This window comes from Eupeodes corollae, chromosome 1, assembly GCF_945859685.1.
Source record: "Eupeodes corollae chromosome 1, idEupCoro1.1, whole genome shotgun sequence".
Classification (NCBI taxonomy): Eukaryota; Metazoa; Arthropoda; class Insecta; order Diptera; family Syrphidae; genus Eupeodes; species Eupeodes corollae.
Genome location: NC_079147.1, coordinates 154,573,696 through 154,594,879, shown reverse-complemented (window position 1 = coordinate 154,594,879; position 21,184 = coordinate 154,573,696). Strand labels below are relative to the sequence as shown.

Sequence of the window (21,184 nt, the reverse complement as noted above, 5' to 3'; positions counted from 1 at the left end):
CTAAATAAATTTAGGTCATCACTCCTAGTTGAAAAAAAAATAAATAAATAAAAATAAGCCTTTAACTGCTATAATAAAAAAGTTAACAAGTGTTGTTGAGTTGTTTCTTTTTTTTTTCAAGCGAACACAACAATGCATTCACTTAAAATAATACTTAATCAAAATGATGATGAAAAAGTTATTGTATGATAATTTTCAAGGTTGAATTGATAAGTCGTCACTCGTGTTCATAAGTAATAATAATTTTAGAAAGACCAAGCAAATGTTTGTTTAAAATAAATATGCCATCCATTTTTCATTCTTTTCGAACATAAGACATAAGAAATTATGTGTTTTGATTTAGTGCAATCGATTTTATAGAAAATCGAAAGTTTATAGCTTTGTATATTTTCAAATTCAAAAAAAAAAAACAATAAACTTTTTGTTATTCTAAATTCTAAAGTCCACACATTGTCATAGATAAATTCAAACTCATACAAAAAGTTGTATATTTAGGTACGTGCTATATTATTTGAGTTCAATGGCTGGGTAGGTATTGTTGTGTCACACCAATTGGGGTGCAAAATATGTCAGGCGCACCTGGATATATTTTTCCGTTTCGTTTTTTTTTTTTCATATAACTTTTATAAGGTACCAATGAATTTTATTGAAATAATAAAAATCCAAGGGTTGCTATAGTCATAGACAGAATGTAAGTTGAGATAGTGTTAAGTTTGTTTCTAAGGGGCCTCATTTTTTTTTGTAAAGCAAACAAATAACAACAGCATTAATCGATAATGTGAGAAGTAGGGTCAAATTTTATTGGCTTTCAATTTGAGTAGTAGTTAGTGGTTATTAAATATATTTAATAAAATTAATGATATAACAGCAAGTTACCATGTAACTTAATAGAATGCAATCATCATTTTTGTATTTCTAAAAGAAATGTTCTCAATTTGTTGCATTATATTTTGTTTGATAAATTAAATAGATTCAATGGGTATCTATATAACATGTGGCAATCATTTCATGCATCAAGTTGTTACTTAAAGTAAATAATCACAATTACATTAAGAATCTGAAGTAGCGAGCCTTATTAACTTCAAGTAGTAGGTAAAAAAGCTTTATGAATGAAACAACTATCTGTTGAAGTACATAAATACATAAACTCATCATTATATCAATCCAAAAATGTGATTGGTAATTTTTAAGTCTTTATTTTTGTTTTACATAAAAGAATCATGTAAATTAAATAATTTAATCTTATTACTTTTATCGTATGTATAACTATTCATGCGAGAGAATTCATTTGAAACAAGAGAGATCATATTATGTTCTACCTCGTAAACTCGTTTTTACATTGAAACCATCCCCGCACAGCTGCTTTGTTTTTAATTAAGGAGGTGAAGAAAGAAGTATTAAGAGTAGCTATTTCTTTGTTTCATTTTTTTTTTTTTTTTTTGAAGCTATAAATAGCAACCCAAAATTATTTAGTATACCTTGGTTTATCAACATCCCTCAGTAGAATATCAACATAAACCGTGTTATTCCGGTTTAAAAAGTTTTGCTTTGGTTCTTCTTTGAGAATTACAACAATCTCTCTCCGGATGTAATAATACAATTTTCTTGATGGACACACTTTTGTTGCCTTCATGCATGTCCCTTTGCATGTAGGTTTCTATAAATACATTTTATTTCCAGGGGTTGTCTTTTTTGACAAAATGAATACACATGATGATAAGGTACACACATGTAGGTTTAGTGTCATTTTATGAATGAATGAATCGCATAGGTATAGAATTTGAATTTTCATCAACTTTATAAAAACCCAAAAGCTAAGCAAGGAACTAAGTTGAACTTTGTGTTATGATAAGGCCTGGTTTAAAAAAAAATTGTCCCAAACTTTCATTTTTTCATTAATCAAATTGAAAGTTGTTGGTTTTGTTTTGAAATTTATGAAAAGTTTGATTTCTTAACAAAAAAAAACAAAAGAATATAATGTGATAAGAAACATTTATGAATTCTTTTTCAAAATTACGCATTAAACACACAAATTCTATTAAACAAAAAGTATAGATCCTTTTTTTTACGAAAGAAAGGAATATTATATACCAACCTAAATAATGCGCATTAACCCATTCTCTCCCATTGTACTTTTTTAAGTACAGTAAAATGAACTAATTTGATGGAGCCATAAAATTATGGCAATACTGAAAAATGAAACGTTTGACATTTATTCTTCTTTATTCAATAAATTTGAATTTTTCCACATAGTTTTTTCTTACAAAAAACGAAGTAGGCTTATTTGAAATTGTCTTTTTGTGCATGACATATTATATTTCTACTCGTGTTGTTAGTTGCAAAAACATAAGTGCTCATAAAACTTGTAAAAATCCAAATATTTCGATTTTCTTCCAAATAATCAAAAGAAATATAAAGATAACGTTTAGAAAATTGTAATTTCAAATATATTTCGTTGTATATATAAGGAGGTAAGTTTCGTCAAAGTTTGGTGTACTTTAAAAAGTACAACGGGTTTATGCATGCACTTTTTTTTAGTTTCTAAAATGAATTTCAAAAGCATCCCATCGAAAAACTTTTATGGAAAACGCTTTCAAAATCTGGAATCTGCCCTGGACGAACTATACAGCAATGACGATATAGTCAATGCTGATATCTTAATGGTTCCTCCACCAGTGGACTACGTTACGGACGAAGAGGATTTAGATGAAGAAAATATAAGAGCGATAGAATTACCGCAAGATGTTCCAGGTGAGGTTGAGATCTTCGGAGTTTTGAATAGATTGACTTTCGAAGAAAACTACGAAAGCGATGACGACCTTCCGCTGTCCGAGCTAAAAAAGTTAATTGCCCCTCCTGTTTGGACAAAGACAATTTCCCCAAACGAATTTCAAAGAACTGAAAACTATTTGGAAAGAATAAAAAACTGTGCTTCAGATTTGATTGGGCTCAGCGAAGTTGATGTTTTTGAAAAATTGTTTGATGTCGAGGTAAGACAACTCATTGTGAGCCAAACCATGTTGTATGCTAGCCAAAAAAATCAACACAGCTTTGTATTCAATGAAGATGACTTAAATACTTTCATTGGTATCTTGTTGTTTCGGGCTATCATTCTGAAGCTAGAGAATATATGTACTGGAAGCTGTCGGCAGATACCCATGTTCCTATTGTATCCAACAGTATGTCAAGGAACAGGTTTCAAGAAATAAAAAGGTACATACATTTTGCTGAAAACAACAACCTTGACTTGAACGACAAAATGGCAAAACTTCGTCCGCTAAGCCAGCTTATGTGCAAAAAATTTCAAAAATGGGGATATATGCATGAGCATTTATCTATAGATGAATCCATGGTCAAATACTTCGGTCGTCATTCTTCAAAGCAATTCATAAGAGGAAAGCCTGAAAGGTTCGGCTTCAAAAATTGGATGCTTTGTAGCAAGGATGGTTATATGTATCAATTTGATACTTATTGCGGAGCAAAAATGTTAAGCCTTCTCTAAGAAATTGCCATTAGGGTCAAGATTTGTTCTTGACTTACTAAAAAATATTGAATGTCTAACTGACCTTGCAATTTATTTTGACAATTTTTTACAAGCTATGAACTTATGAAGATTTTAAAACAAAAGAAATTTAGAGCAACTGGAACAGCTCCCGACAATCGGCTCAAAAAATGTCCTCTTCCTCAAAATAAAGAATTTCAAAAGCAAAAGAGGGGTACTTTTGACCACCAATTCGACGAGACCAATGAGTTGCTTTTCGTTAAATGGAAAGACAACAGCATCGTTACTATAGCCACTAACTACGAAAAAATCGAACCTTGCGAGAATGTAAAAAGATGGGACAAAGAACAACAGAAAAAAATTAATATTCCTCAGCCACTTGTCTTCAAAAACTATAATAACAATATGGGTGGTGTTGATCTTCAAGATCATCTCATCAACACTTATTCTATAGAAATAAGAGCGAAGAAGTGGTGGTGGAACATTTTCACATCGATGATTTCATCTACTGTCTCTAATGCCTGGAAGCTTCACAAATTGACCAACAACTACAAAGGTGATTTACTGGAGTTTACAAGAGCTGTTACGCTGCATTATCTCAGATTTCACACTTTGAATCAAGGACAACCGAGAATCGCAGTCAAAAGGAGCATAACAGAAAGCCCAGGATACCATTTTGCAAAGAAGTTACCAAATCAGTTAAGATGTCGCCAGTGCCATCAGCGATCGAAATAGTGTTGTGAAATGTGCAATGTGACCCTTTGCATACATAAAGATTGCTTTAAAAATGTTCATATTAATCAAAATTAAAATAGTATGTATGATACCATTGTACTAAAAAAAGTACACCCTCGTAACTGCTGACCACTATTTTTTGAAAACTTTTTTCTTTTGCAATTATTTTAAATTTAAACTCAATAAACAGAAAATATCACAAAAATACAAAATTTCTATTTTTCTATACCCTTGGGTGTTAATGGGTTAAGTAAGCACGTCAATAAATAAGAAAATACAAATAAAATTTGTACTTGACGCATTAAGAAGATAGGTAAGTTGGTACCTACCTAGTTCCCAAATCGCACATAGCAATAAAGAACTCAAGCATTATTGATATACTACTGTAGTTTAAAAACACGCAACTGTAACAGATATATTTAAATTTTATCAAATACTGCAGTCGAGGTCTTTGGACTACAATGCAATTTATTCACTTAATGCCATGTGAAGGATTTGAGTTCAGTTTCAATCAATTATTTTTTTGTTACTGTGGGGTCTTGTAAGCCTCAAAGTTATTTGTTATCCAGTGTTCAAGCACTAATAAACAAATGTGATAAGATACATACAGTGTCGGTCAAAACTAAAGCACGAAATCGTTTCATTTTGGAAAAAGTCAAATAAAACTACAAATTAAGATATAAAATTATTTTTTTTTATTTATTTTAAATAATAATATTATTGTCTTAATTTAACAGTATTTAGATTTGCTATAATTATTTACATATTTAAAATATTACCAAATATTTAGAATTCTTATGAAAAACGATTGGACAAAACTAAAGCACATGTAGCCTATTTTAAAATAACTCATCTGTATGGTCTATATTTTACATTTATTTAATGAGAACAACAAAAATAACTTATGTTTTTTCCATTGCGACTAAGAAAAGTGAATTGTTCACCATTCCGCGTCATCTGGCATAAGCATTGCAGCGAGATTTTAAAATGGCTCGCGATAAGTACTCCGACGAATTAAAAGAAAAAATTGTGTCTAATTTCAATAATGGTGAATCAGTTACATTCATAAGCAAAAAATAAGGTATTAATCATTCAGTGATTTCCCGAGTAATTTCACGTTTTCGTGCGCGAGGAACAGTGCAAACTATTCATAGTGGTGGTAGACCGCGAAAAACTTCAGATTGCGAAGACAGAACAATCGTCAGGGTTATTAAAAAAGATCCTTTCATATCATCGGAAATCATTAAAAAAGAATTGGGTTTAAAAATATCAAGCAGGACTATCAGTAGAAGAGCGGTTGATGTTGGCCTCCGATCATATCGAACAGCGAAAAAAAACATTTAGTTCTGCGAAGAACAGACGTGTCAGACTTGAATTTGCAAAAGCACATTTGAACTGGCATGCGGCGAAATGGAGGACGGTCCTCTTCTCTGATGAATCGAAGTTCAATTTTAAAGGATCCGTCGGATTTCATACAGTACGCAGGCCAGAAGGTAAACGTTTAAATCCTCGCTATTCAACAAAGAATAATAAAACACGGTGGGGGTAGTATTATGGTCTGGGGATGTTTTTCCTGTGAAGGAGTCGGACCGAACCACAGAATTAGAGGTAAAATGGATCGTTTCATGTATAGAGATATCCTTCAAAATGTCATGTATCATTATATAGAAGAAAACATGCCATTGAGATGGATATTTCAACATGAAGGATTGGTTAAATCAAAATAATGTTAAAGTAATCCAATGGCCAGCACAATCCCTGATCTCAACCCCATAGAGAATCTATGGAGAATTGTAGATCAGAGGATTGATCGCTCCAATTGCAAAAACCAAGACTCACTTTTTCAACAGGCTCAAAGTGTTTGAAATAATATCCCCAGCCAGTACATAGAAAACCTTATCAACTCCATCGCGTATCGATGTGCTGCCGTCATAAAAAATAAAGGATATGCCACTAAATATTGAAATTTAAAAAGTTTTAAAGATTGTGTTTGTGAAATGTGCTTTAGTTTTGTCCAATCGTTTTTCATAAGAATTCTAAATATTTTGTAGTATTTTAAATATGTAAATAATTATAGCAAATCTAAATATCGTTAATTTAAGACAATAATATTATTATTTAAAATAAATAAAAAAAAAAAATAATTAATCTTAATTTTTAGTTTTATTTGACTTTTTTCAAAATAAAATGATTTCGTGCTTTAGTTTTGTCCGACACTGTACATATAACAACAAAAAAATACCTTTCTAAGATACTTAATTTATCTTTATATGGACATTTTAAGTATAGAATTGGAATAATCCTTGACCTAATAGAGAACCATTAGGGTAGGGACATCTGAAAAAACATTCGCTTCCAAAAAATATATTTGTTTGACTAAAACAACAAAGATTATGAATCATTAAAGGCAATCAATTACCACTAGACAGATAATTAAAAGGCTATTAGATATTTACCTACATAACAGATAATTATTAGATAAGTCTAAAACTACTATAGGTAATCAAAAATAATCAGGACGTTTCAATTTTGTCTCCAGATTCAAAACAATAACAAGAAGCTAGGTACCTACGTAATGAAAATGAAAAATAAAAAAAGGCATTTTAAGAAACTGATAAGTGGTATGATCTAAGTAGGTAGAAATATTTGTTTGCCTTATTAACCTATCTTGATTTGTGACATTTCTTGTCTTTTATGGTAATTTCAATTTGATAGGTAGGTAGGTAGTAGATAGAAGTGAAATTTGTCGTAAATTTGAATATCATATCAAACTCTTTCGAGTTAACCACCCACTTACAAGTAAAGAATACCTACATATTTAACGCAGGCAAAGTTCACATCAGCTACAGTCTACAACTCTGCGCGGGTGGAGATAAGTTCCTAACTGGTTTCATTTGATTAGGTATATTTTAATGCTGTTGCTCCCGATTTACATATGTATATTCTTAAATCTTTTTTGTTTTGTATTCTTAAGTTTAGGGTTAACTACCTCCAATTATACACTCCAATATGGTGGAACCCTACGAGAGAAAATTAAATCTTCTGTTTTCAATGAAAAATCATATTTTATATTGAACTAGGTATACCTACTTTAATTTTTGGTTAAAATTGAAACAAACTGTTACTACCTACTTAAATTCAATCAATCACAACTTATCATAGATACAGTGTTCCACAAAATTCATGGTACAGTAAACATTTTAAGTACAAAGCTTGAAATATTTAACAGTAACCCAAAATTTCACAAATTTTCAACTTAATTTTAGCAGATTAACATTTGCTCATAATTTCAATAACAAGAAAGGAAACATTTTGCCATAAATAAATACTAAATAAAAAATAATTACGTTAAGCTCTTGAATTCTCTTCCACAAAAGTCATGATACACTTGGCAACTCTTTTATTTTTTTAAGCAACCGTGCAACGGTAAATTCTTTTTATGACAGTTAGCCATGCAGTTTACGTGAAGCAATTGTTTGAGCTAGATCTTTTTAATTTTCTGTGTAATTTCTGCTGAAAAAGAGTCAAGAAAATGGGAGGAAAGGAGCTTACACTAGAAGAAAGGCGCTTGGTTATTGATCTTCATCAAAATCAAAACAAATCGTACTCCGAAATGTCAAAAATTATTTCTAGAAGACGTTCTACTGTTCAAAACGTTATTAAGCGCTTTAAAAACGAACACCGCGTGGAAAATAAGCCTCGTAGTGGACGGCCATCAAAACTCACTTCCCGGGATAAGACAAAAATCAAGCACTTGGTGGCCCAAGATCCATTTATAAGTGCAAGTAAGATAAGTGGAGAGCTTGAAAAGTATAATAATAAAAAAGTTCATCCTGAAACTGTGAGACGCGCCATCGTTGAAGCCGGATTTAACTCTCGTGTACCTAGAAGGAAACCGTTAATCAGTGAAGTTAATAGAAAAAAGAGGCTTGCGTTTGCAAAACAGTACGTAAATGAGACTCCCGACTTTTGGCGCAAGGTAATTTTTTCAGACGAATCCAAGTACAACGTATTTGGCTTGGATGGTCGAGTTAAAGTATGGCGAAAACAAGGGGAAGCCTTAAATCCGAAAAATACGATTAAGACAGTAAAACACGGTGGTAGAGGAGTAATGGTATGAAGCGTCGGAAATCTTGTCATAATAGAAAATACCATGGACCAACATGCTTACCTTAATATTCTCAAAGAGAATTTAAAGGAAAGTGCGAGAAAACTGGGTCTTTTAAATAATTATTACTTTCAACAAGATAATGACCCCAAACACACTGCCCAAAAAGTGCGTATGTGGCTAATTAACAACACTCCCCACCTATTAGCAACCCCTCCCCAAAGCCCGGACTTGAACCCCATTGAGTATTTGTGGGATGTTTTCGAAAAAAAAAATACGAGCCAATGTCATTCATAACAAGACCCAGTTAAAAGAAGTTTAAATCAAAGAATGGCAGAATATTGGACAAACTTGCACTGAAAATTTAGTTTATTCAATGCAAACCAGACTGAAAGCCGTTATAAAACTGAAAGGCTATCCAACTAAATACTAAAATGGTAACTTTTAATCACAAAAACAATGTTCTGAGATGTTTTTTCACTTTTTTTTATAGGTGTACCATGACTTTTGTGGAAGAAAATTCATTTTTTTGAACAATTTGTTTAATTTTTTGTTCCAATCATGGTTCATTTTCTTGTTGTTAAATTAACATGCGAAAAAAATGAGTTGTCATAAAATAAAAAAATTTGAAATTTTACTTTGTTGTGGAATATTTTAAGCATTGTGACTAAAAATGTATGCTGTACCATGACTTTTGTGGAACACTGTAGAACACTGAACATTTCATATGTAATAATAATAATGGGAATCCTTTAATAATAAGATTTAAGTGTAAGGTTCCTTCATAAGAATTTTCTACCTTTTCTACCCACAACTAACATAATTTTTAAAAACTTAACAATCAATTAGATTTTGACTAACGACTAACTGTTATTTACAAAGTTTAACCAAATAATAAATATACAACAAAATTGCTAAACAATCAAATTATGTAACTTGATTAGAATTAGACATACCTACCTATCTACAGACATATACATACAATTCATACATTAACTAATCTATGGAAGAACTTTAAAAACAAAAAATAAAGTATTTTCTTTGTTCGCAACAAAAGGGGCTGTAGCTGTAGTGTAGGGTAAAAATCAGCTAGAAGCTAGCTATAGGAATTAACCAACCAATAATATAAAGCTTTTGTTTGGGTATGAGCAAGAAAGCAAACAGTTAAGCAGAAGGCTATTTCAAATTTTCTGACGCAATTTTCAAAACCTGATTAATTTTTTTTTTTTGTTCTTTCATTTGCCTTCTTTCGTATATTCATCCTCCTATCCAATTCCATCTTTTGCTTTAACTTTTTCTTCTCTAATCAACATATACACACACGAAAAATTGTGTTATGTTTAGTCTTTAGTGTACTAAGAGTTAATGCAAGTTCCAAAGTATTCCATTAACCAAATAACATCATATGTAGTAGTATACAAAAATATTATGTGTATACTGTAGAGTGTGTTTACTAACATTATAGTAAACACCTATGTTTACCCCCAAAAGAATGAAATGAAATGAAACGGAAAAATAACAAATTCGAGGTTGAAACAAATCATTTAGGCCAGACAAAACAGAAAATGATATAACAGTGATGCCACTTGTAGAATAAGTGTTGTTTTAAAATCGATATTTTGCTATACATACATGAACAAAATAATAAACAAAGGCGCACCATTCATTCACCCCCTCACCATACCAACAATAGGTTCGAAAAAATATAAATATATGTAATTAACCCAAAAAAAGAGGATATATTCGAAAAATTAAAAATACGTTAAGTGAGTGAGAATGACTCAATCTTTTATCTGATGACTTATAAAAGTCATTGGAATCCCCAATTAGTCAATAAAACAGTTGATTATGAGGTTATATTATTGAAATTGAATTAATAAACAGACAGGAGTACAACGAAATTTAGACTTTTTAAACGAAATTGAAACCCTCATTCAAGGTCTGGGTTAGAAGTAAAATTAATATTTTAAAATTTGATTTGTAGTGAGAATTTTTCTTTATAACCTTAAGATTATAGTTTTTCTTTTATGATTTAGTCAACCCAAATATTTGTACTTGAAGAAAGTATTGTCATTGATAATCTCAATAAACATTCCAGTATTTTGACAATAAATGCAAAAATAATCGACATTAATTTTTATTTTGGAAATGATTCACACAGATTGCCTTTATGCATTAAAATTCATCAGGTCACTGACCCAAACTCTAAATAAAAAGAATCTTAATCCTCGAATTTCTCGTTGGGCTCTAGAGCTCCAAGATTTCGATTACGATACAGTAAGAGAATGGGTCATGTTAATGCCTTAAGTCGGTGTCATAACATTTTGGTTGTTGAACCTGAAACGTTTGAGCATGCGCTTGCTGCATCGCAGCAAAAGGATACAACTATACAAAGATTAGTCGAGTTGCTTAAAAAAGGGAGAGTTCTAGCTACAAACTTATAAATGGGTTAGTCTATCGAAAAATTTATTTTGATAAACATCATAAGCCACCTTTAAAATACAAAGTCGGTGATTATGTCCTAATCAAAAACGTTGTAAATACTCTAGGATCAAACACAAAATTGATAGCTTAATATAAGGTCCCTATGAGGTTAAGAAAGTCTTGCCTAATGAACGTTATATTATAGAAGACATATAAAATATCTAAATATCTCGCGTGCCGTATAAAGGGGTATGTTGCCCTGAGAACATGAAGCCTTATGTTCAAACATAATCTATAATTTTGCATCAATCAATTTAATCGGATTTTTATCAATTTTATGTAAAAGTTTTTTTAGGGACATATGTCATCATGATTTTACACTTGCCATTCTTATTAAACATTTATATTTAATTTATTCCACTTGTTTTCATGTCATTGACTCAATTTTAAAGCTTATTAGGTATTTCTTATTTTTGTTCTGTTTTCTTAGTTTCAAGCAAAAATTCTTGATTCAGTTCGAAAAAATTGAAATTTAGTCTTTGGAATATCTCCCAATCTTTATTTGCATATTTTTTCTTTAATCTTTGGCGTTAGGTAGGCCAATAAATTGCATTTTGGTTTCATGCAACGGTCTCTTTTATTTGACAACATCTTGAGTCTAGAATAACTGCTAAATGTTTTATTAATTTAGACTTTAGGCAATTAAACAAAAAAAATCACATTTATTTTAATGTTAACATCTTAAAGTCACTGAGTCTGTGTGACCAGTTTCTGACTTAATTCCTCTAGAATTAGTAGAAAAATTGCTAAATATTTTATTAATTAAGACTTTAGGCAATTAAACAAAAAAAATCACATTTATTTTAATGTTAACATCTTAAAGTCACTGAGTCTGTGTGACCAGTTTCTGACTTAATTCTTCTAGAATTACTAGAAAAACTGCTAAATATTTTATTAATTTAGACTTAAAACAATTAAACAAAAAAAATCATATTTATTTTAATGTTAACATCTTAGTCACTGAGTCTGTGTGACCAGTTTCTGACTTAATTCCTTTTTGACGAACGTCAAAGAATTATAACGAGTAGACAAGATTTCAAATGCTTTGTCTTTTTTTAACAATTAGCCAGAAATGCCTTAGCTTAACCCTTTGTTTCCTAATAGTTTCTAAGTGAAACCAAAATGTTTATATATTTTTCGATATATTCCTTACGATTCTATGAACTATAATTCACCCCCGAGGTCAAAGGGTTAAAAAAAAAAATGTGCCCACTCAACATAAGACATAAAAATAAAAAAAGATGTAACTTCGTACAAAATAACTTGATTTCTATGTTTAGAATATTGTCTTTATAAAACAACTCTAATGGTTTAATGTTTTGCTAATATTGTTGTTTTTAACTCCATCAAGAACGGTTGGAATTTAAACTAAGCTCATCCTCTAAATCATATTTGCAAATATCAAAGCTAAATAAAATCTATTGCTATTAAAATAGTTGCACTCTAAACATAGTTGCACCTTTATTTTATTTTGTTTAAACTTAAGTGAGTACAAAAAAGTACTTTTCTAAACAGTACAAAAATTGGAACACTGGTGCATAATTATCACTTTTATCATATACATATTTGGAATGAAACACGCACCCACACTAACCTCGCCTCTCTTAGTTCCATTCCAATTCCACTTGAATTTGTATTTTTATGTATTTGGTTGATTTGATGAAAATTTTCAATTCTTTGTTTTAAAATTTCAAAAAGAAAAAAAATTTGTTAGCATGTAGATTTCGCCAAGGCGAAAATATTTAAACTTGTTATGCCCTTGCTTTGGCCTCTATTTTCATAATATATGAATTTATATTAAATACTTAAAAATGTACACTATGTATTTATTATTCTATGTTTCTAATATTTTTGTTTTTGAAAACTTTCTCTGGAATCTCTAAAAAAAAAAAACAAGTCAAAAATCAAACCTTTGTTCCAATTTATGAACATATATATACTATATAATGTATATATATAGATACCCCAGTTTCTTTGTCAAATAAAAAAAAAGAAAAATAATCACTAATATAATATGTTTGTCTTCTTTTTCTGTTTCAATAAGATTGATTTTTTTTCTTCTTGCAATTAAAATCTTTGTAATAAGCTAAGCATTTGTAGGAACAATAGAAATCAGAAATTAAATATTTGTTTTATTCTTACATATTGACAGCCATTTTTGAGCAGGTATGTTGATAGAATGATGTTTTTATTATTGCACTTTTATGATGTAAGGATTAATTTGTTTTAAAAATTATATACTACGATTTAGTGTAATCCATTTATATATTATGTATGTAGAATCTAATTTGTACTTAGAATCACAATTTAACGCGCGGGTATAGAGGAGAACATTACAATAAGGTTATTGAGACCATTTTTCAGCAGTCAGTCATTTTTTTAATGTTTCTGTTTTTATTTTTTAATTTTATGTACAATACAAAAAAATAAAGTTTAAAAAAATATATAGATATATAAAATGTAGGTATAAAAGATTTTTCTTTTTTTGATTATTTGTTGTTAAGTGATTTTTTTTGTTTTTTTATATCACAACACTTTTCCCATTTAGGAAATAAAAAATTAAATTAAAAATCAAATACACAGAACCTTTCCCAATTGTTGTCAAACATTAACTGTGAAAAAAAATCGAATGACATGAAAACATATCGCGACGCAAAGAAACAGTACGTACGTGAAACAAAATATAATTTTCGTTTTGAATGTATTTGTGTCTGTTTATACGAGTATGGTATGGTGCCATGGTAAAGTGAGAAAAAGATGCCTATAAACATATATGAATGATGTGAGGGTAAAATCGTTATATTCACATCCAGAGTTGCCTTTTTGAAGTTGTAATTCGTATCAACAATTCAAAATATGTAGTCTATTTCAAAAATTCTTGAAATAGTAAAAATACTGTAATTTTGTTTTGATTGAATGTGCATATATTCAAGTTGTATACAAAACATATATCTGTTATTTCAAAAATAATTTTAGTATTTAAGTGCTAGTTCATATTTATTTTAAATTGGTAATTTTAGGAAACGTTACCGAGGATTGGATTCTGCTTTTTAAATTTTAAAACTACTCAAATTGGAAGTCAAGTATGTACTTGCAATTCATTCAATACCTTTAAATTTCATCGATAAGTCTCAAGTCTCGAAAATAAATCGAGAGGATTGAGGAACTTAAAAGTAATTAAAGTACTAGGGAAGCGTAAAACTAGACAGGTGCTTACAATTTTGGAGTTCAACTCTGAGTTGAACTTAGAGCTGTAAATTTTCAAGTACCTGGTAATTGTTACTTAAAAATCACCAATACCAATACTTTTTCAAATACTTGCTTCAATTCCTTTTACTGGATACTGCAATACTTTCAAGTACTTCAGTCTAAATGTACTTAAGTACTTTACAACTCTGGTTGTACTTGTAATCCTACTTAACCATTAAAAACACAGATGTGCTTTAAATAAATAAGAATTCTTCCCTAACTAAAATACGAAAGTTATTGCTTTTTTCAAATAAAAAACATATAATTTTTGATGTAATTAAAGGTTTCAAATTTCTGTCGTATGTGTTTTAAAAGTTCTGAGTAAATTGTTTGTAATATGACGAAATTTGGTGACTAAGTGTTGATGATAAGGAATAAATATGTCAGTTCAAATTAATTAACAAAAAAAACATGTATTCTGTTTATGTTCTGCAATTGGTTTAATTAACCCAAGCCATAAGATTTTCCTGTTGAATTTGGCTCTGAAACAGTTTTTAAATTCAAAAAAAATATTTTTAACCTTTAACTAGAAATGTCATGCTCGTAGAAAATTAGATACAAAATATTCCATCGGCTATTCTGCTTCCAATCGATTAAATTTAAACTACGTAAAAAGACATAGATTACTAAGTACTTAATACTTAAACTTAAAAGCTTATAACATACTCTCGGTTTAAAATGTCAAATATATAATTTTTTATCAAAGCTGTAAATATTCAAGTACTTGGTACTTGTTACTTAAAATGTCACCAATACCAACGCCTATACTTTTTTAAGTACTTTAACTGGATACTGCAATAGTTTCAAGTACTTCAGTCTAAATATGATTGAGTTCTTTACAACTCTAGTTGTACCTGTACTCCTACTTGACCATTAAAACCACAATGTGCTTTAAATAAATATGAATTCTCCTCTAACTCAAACACGAAAGTTATTGCTTTTTCAAATAAAAAACCCATTATTTTTGATGTAGTTAAAGGTTTCAAATTTCTGTCACATGTGTTTTAAAAATTCTGCGTAAAAGTCTTGTAATAATCAATTTGGTGACCAAAAATGTTGGAGATAAGGAAAATGTCAGTTCCAATAACATTAAAAAAAAATTATTCTGTTTATGTTCTGCAATTGGTTTAATTAACCCAAGCCATAAGATTTTGTTGTTGAATTTGGTTTTGAAACTAATTTTTTTTAAATTAAAAAAAAATATTTTTAACCTTTAAAGGTCTTCAACTTTTCAATATGCTTCCTAGTAATGTGAAAATAATATCTATATTGAATGTATTTAAATCAAAAATTACCTATCTTCTTTATAATAACTTAATTTAAAGACTGAATTGTAAATTAGAATTAAGAGTTTTTTTTTTAAACTAATAAATAAATTACAATTACAACTATGCTCGTAGAAAATTAGATACAAAATATTCCATGGGCTATTCTGCTTCCAATCGATTAAATTCAAACTATGTAAAAACAAATAGCTTACGAAGTACTAAATATTTAAACTTAAAAGCTTATAACATACTCAGTTTAAAATGTCACATACATAATTTCTTATGTCGAACTTAAGTATTTAATGGGCTTTACTACTTATACTTTTATGAAACGGACTGAGAAAAAGAAAATTGAATTACATAATTATGATATATTCGAGCTGTTGCACCACCTTATTTAATTATGTTGTACACAAAAAGTAAAAGACACAAATGTCTAAAAGTGATTATTGAATAATATTTTATGAATTAACTCGTCCTTGTCATTTTTTATTTGCATTTCTTTGAGCTTAAACGCATACGAAATCACGTAACAGTACATTTATTTATTGTCCTCCATTTTTAATACTACTTTTAATTTAAGTTGAAAGAATGGAATGTATTTTATTTAACATGATACAATTGTATCTATAATACTTTTGACGGCTTTGGTTTTAGGATAAACAAATAATGTTTTGTGCTGATGAAACGCTTGGTAGATGGTACATATATTAATTTATACATACATATACATATTTTGTTCCGATTTCATTTCATTTTTTTTTTTATTAATTTATTATTTATGTTACATATGTAAGTTCCTATGTATGTCCCATTGAAAAGAACAGTGTTTACACTTTCTCATAATAACAAAATTATTTACTATTGTATATTGTTAGAAACGCATATTTTATAAAAGATTCAAATAATATAATTATTATTTAACTATCATAGCTATGACAATGTATTGTTTTCCATTATCACAAATAACTACGTGCTTGTAATGAACATAGTAAAGGACATGTCGTCAAGTAACATGCCCACCATTTAAAGATAAATTTCATCAGACTTTTAAGGTTGGTACTTGTTTTTTATTGATTTATGATTCCATACACAATTTGTAGGTATCTCCAATACAAACATTTCATACCAAAATGTAGGGATTTATTATAATACACAACAAATTCGATAAACGTGCCCAAATGCACGGTAACATCAGCTCAGCTCACCTTTTAAATTGTTATCAAAACCCGAATGCGTCAACCAACAACAAACATTCCGAATGACCTGTTAAAGTGGTTTCATCATACAACAGCAAATTGCATTAAAAGATAACTACAACTAGTTATACCTACATATGTACCTAAATTTTTCATGTATTATCTCTTATAATAAAGAAGAAAAAATAATCAAAAGTGTTGGTCTTTATTTAATTTATTTATTTTTTTACATCAAATTCGAAATCATTTCGATTTATTTATAAATATATAAATAAACTAAGACTTTGACCTTGTAAAATGTATAAATGAAAATAAATAATAAAATAAATACTGCAACAAGATTTTGATCTTTGTATTTTGGCATTGAAAATGTGTGAATAACAACACAATAAAAACAAAACTAAATACAAGAAGTGATATCATTTTTAACAAAATAGAATATGTCCATTTTGAAAGAAGTTTGTATTACCTTTTCTATTGTTAAACTTATGTTTGGTAATATCGAAATGTTCAATTATTTTTGTTTGTGATTGGTTAATAATTAAATGTCATTAACATTTGATACAACTTATGAATAAATGTTCAACAAATGTGTTGGAAATAATAAGGCCATAAGAACGAATCCTTGATTCGTGTGGTTTGAAATATAAACTCAATGTTTTTAAATTGGGGGTCAAAATACTTAAAAACCTGTGCTCCAAAGAATACTAAGTGGATGAACAAGTACGAGTTGGTACGAGACGGATTTCATATATGTAGGTATACAGCTAAAAGGCGAATGTCTTGCAAATCAAAACAAACATTGAACTATGTGAAAACGTTCCAATGAAGCTTATGAAAACAAAAACCATGTAAATAGTTTAATATATTATGAGCATATTATGTGGTATCCAGTTAATTAAATTTAAAAAGCAAGACTTTTTTATTTAGAATATTAATAGAAAGCCTGAGATATTTGAGTGATGAATCACTTAAAATTACTGGAAAAGATTTCAATTTTTGGTTTTATTTTTGGCATTACAAAATTTGATAGTAACAAAAAGTGAATCATAGAAACAAAAATAAAAAATTATTAAAACCCAACGCTTAAATATAAAATAAATGCAGTAAATAAGCTCATTTCCCTTGACGTAAAGTTTCTTTCCAAAGAAAAACAAAAGCTGACAAAAACCCAAAAAAAGTCGCAGTATTGTTCAAGTAAGAATTAATGGTAACCAAAGCATTTTGGGTTTTTAAGTTCAGTTTGTCACAACATCACACAAACTTGATGCAAGCTGATTACATTCAAGAGTTTACTTAAGGCATTCCTCAAGAAATCATTTATAGAAAAATTGCAGTTACAGGTTTTTGGATTACAATTGACTTTTAAACCAAATGTCAGAGTTATTGGTGCAAAAGCAAAATCAATTCAAGCTTTCTTTGTTTCTCTTATTCGAACCTTTAAAAGTTTATAATCCTTGCTAAAATTGAGAAAATCAGTATTCCCAATGCATGCAAGTTCTATCAAATCTGTATCAAACAACATTTTTTAAGAATGTAGTTTGTATTGTTAAATTATTTTGACATAAGCGATTTATCCGCATATAATTTGTATACATTTTAACCAGGATTCACGTGAGATGTTGCTGGCATAAGACCATTGTGACAAATACATCTATGTACTTCTTTTAACCAAGACATCAGTTTTATTGCATTAAATCAAAACTGATTAGTATGCATGTTAAAAGGCAATTTTTAAAGGTACATTGATTTCTTCTAGAAGAATTCCAATGCAATTATACAAGCTTAGAATCGATACACATGTTTTGTATTTTTTCATAATAAAAGTTGTTAGAAAGGTTACGCAATAAGCGACCAAATTATTATTTGTTACAAAACATAAATAGCCCCTTAAAAACAAATGTCCAAAAGGAACAAAGTCCAACCTTAAAATGTTTCAAATCGAATTCATGGAAATTATTTTTAACACAATTTTGTGTTTATAACAATAGAAATTAACAAACATTAAAACAACCTTACCTAATTGAGTTGAATCAAATAACCGAAATAGTCTTTGAATTTAGAATGCAAACTAAACAATATGTTTAGATATTTACTAACTCACACCTTATTCTAGTCCGAACCAAATGACACTCAAATAATTTAAATTTTGAAAACATCTACACAAAAAAAATACAAAAATCGAAAAATCCAAACAACAAAAACATCTTTGGAGTAGTAGTTCAGACTGTGAAATGAGTCTATGCCGTTGACCTTGAAATAATCCAATAATACCTAAATATTCTGATTTCGAGAAAAGTCTATTGGTTTACTATCGAGCGTGTAGCAACAACAACAATACCTACTCAGAACTTTGGCAAAGTTCCATTTGTAAAACGTTGTAACCTGGTACAACAATCAATGCCAAATTAAATAAAGTTAATTTAAATTTATGTCATCGAACTCTTTAAAGAAAAGAAAAAAGACACCTAGCAGAAAAATTAAAAAGAAAATCTTTCAAAATATACATAGGCACTTCCAATTGGATCAGTGGATTGGCTTAAGAGAAATAAAGCTTCCAATTAGGAACTCATGGAACTTATCCAAAAAGAATCCCAACTCAACATATTTCATCTGTTTTTGTTTCTAGAAAAATACGAACAAAATTTATAAAAATAAGATAAGTAAAGAAGTGACGTAAGCTCATCACGCACGAACCTGTCAAAACCTGCACAAAAAAACCATTCAACACGATTCAACATGATGAAAATCTCTACAAAACTCTCTCCACCCACTTCTTTTAATTCTGCGTAATTTATTTTTGTAACCACATGCTTAGATTATTAAGTTTAATAAATATTTTATTTTTTATTCACAACCGGGGTGAAATTTCAATATTAATTATTATAAATTCTTACCCGGATGCTTCTGCGATGATTCTCAGTTTTTGGTTTTTATAATTTAAACAGCTCACACGAAAAATTTTAACACGATTTGAACAAGAACTGCGACATGGATCTTTTCTTTTTGATTTTGGCAGGTAAAAGGACCGAAGTTGGTTGCATTTGAGACGTGGCTAATTTTAAAGCAACATCCACACTAAGGTACAATTTGTCCAACATAAGTGTGATAGGTTAATAGTTTACACTGTGGCAGTACTTGACATAACACATATTAAGCAGTTTTCACATTAGCGCGACCAACGAATGACGAATGAATTACAAAATGTGAGTTTATATACGTTTTAAAAAAAAATCTCCACACAAATGCTTAACAAAACGATAGCAATATAGTTTCTATTTGATTTATGATGCATACTCTTACTTTTCAATATCATATATTAATAAATTTAAGAAAATAAATTTATACGTCTCGAAAAAAATTGTAGTTGATACGAACTGTCAACAATCGCAACGAATAAAATAATCGCGCGTACTTAACTTAAAAAATCCATCTTTTTTTCGGTTTCGGTGGTTGATATGCATTAAATGGATGCACATGAAATCTTTTTCTTGTTTTGTTTATTAACAAGGACACCAATAACTTTTTTTTAGGACAAATATAGCTACGGCCAAATTTGTTCTATCATTTGTTTTAAAAAAAAAAAACACAATAATGATAAACACAAAAAAAAAAAAACAATTGTCAAAGTCAAACTTCATTCGCAACGAATTAAAACTTTAATGAGAAAGAAATGTCAAAATCGACGAACATTCGTTCATTTGTTGGTCGTGCTCATGTGAATAGTGCTAAAAATATGAAAAATTTAAGTAAAATTGAATACTGCTTAGAATAGATTAGTAAAACGTACGTACGAAAGTAGAAGATTAGTGGAACTGCGCAAAGGAAGAATGTCGACCCTATGACTTCGCAGATCCGGAAAAACACAGATCTCTGCAATTTCAACCTTTCAAAAAACTGGCGGTGGTTGAAAGAACGTTTTTCTTATTTTTTTTTGTCCGGGATAAATTTTTAAATGCGGAAAAAAAGTCACGTTTTATGAGTTATAAAATTCAGATATAAAAATAAAAATGTTGGAGTCAAAAAATGAAACAAAGCGTCAATTCGGAACCGGAAGGCCTGTTATCAATTCGCATTCGGATCTGGGATTCATACCAAAAAGATGCCCTGAAACCTCAAGATTGGTGGTTTTGTGCAAAATTTGAAATAAACAATTGTACACAAATATTTGTGTACTCGTGAGAAAGCGAAGGTGTAAAACGTGTATTTGCTCAGATTCAATGGTGTGAAGATGAAGTCGAAATCACAACAGTTCCACAATCCATTCTGGTCAACGATTCAACAAATGAAGTTGTTCTAGCTAAAGCCAGCTTAGACTCAGCGTCAGCACACAATTAAGCATCTGGAGAAGTTTCAGTTTCCACTTGGTCTCTGCCCTCAACTTCCTCTTCTATACCGTCAACTTTTAAGGGCATAGGTTCATCAGATAATCAGGCATCTGGAGATGCGTCTTCTTCAACTTGGACTCTTCTGTCATCTTCATCGGGCCTACAATCGTCTCCAAAACATCCAAATCGTTATTCAAAGTTGCTTAAAAGATCGCGAGAGGAAAACAAGGCAACAAAACTGGACAGCTTTATTGACAAGATTTCTGAAGCAGAAATAGATGACGTGAGCATGGCTTTGGCGAAATTTTGCT

At 29.6% G+C, this 21,184-nt stretch overlaps 1 protein-coding gene across 2 annotated transcripts in view; it reads right to left on the bottom strand.

Moving 5' to 3' along the window:
- Positions 1-19,584, bottom strand: part of LOC129938461 (cyclin G) — a 49,375-nt gene extending 29,791 nt beyond the window's left edge. The window contains exon 1 of one of the 2 annotated variants that reach the window (XM_056046046.1): positions 19,443-19,584. The gene's annotated coding sequence lies outside the window, so the exon portion shown is untranslated. Of the gene's footprint in view, positions 1-12,971; positions 13,415-19,442 lie in introns of those variants that run through there. The other variant, XM_056046047.1, reaches the window with a different exon arrangement.
- Between the last annotated feature and the right edge of the window lie 1,600 nt (positions 19,585-21,184).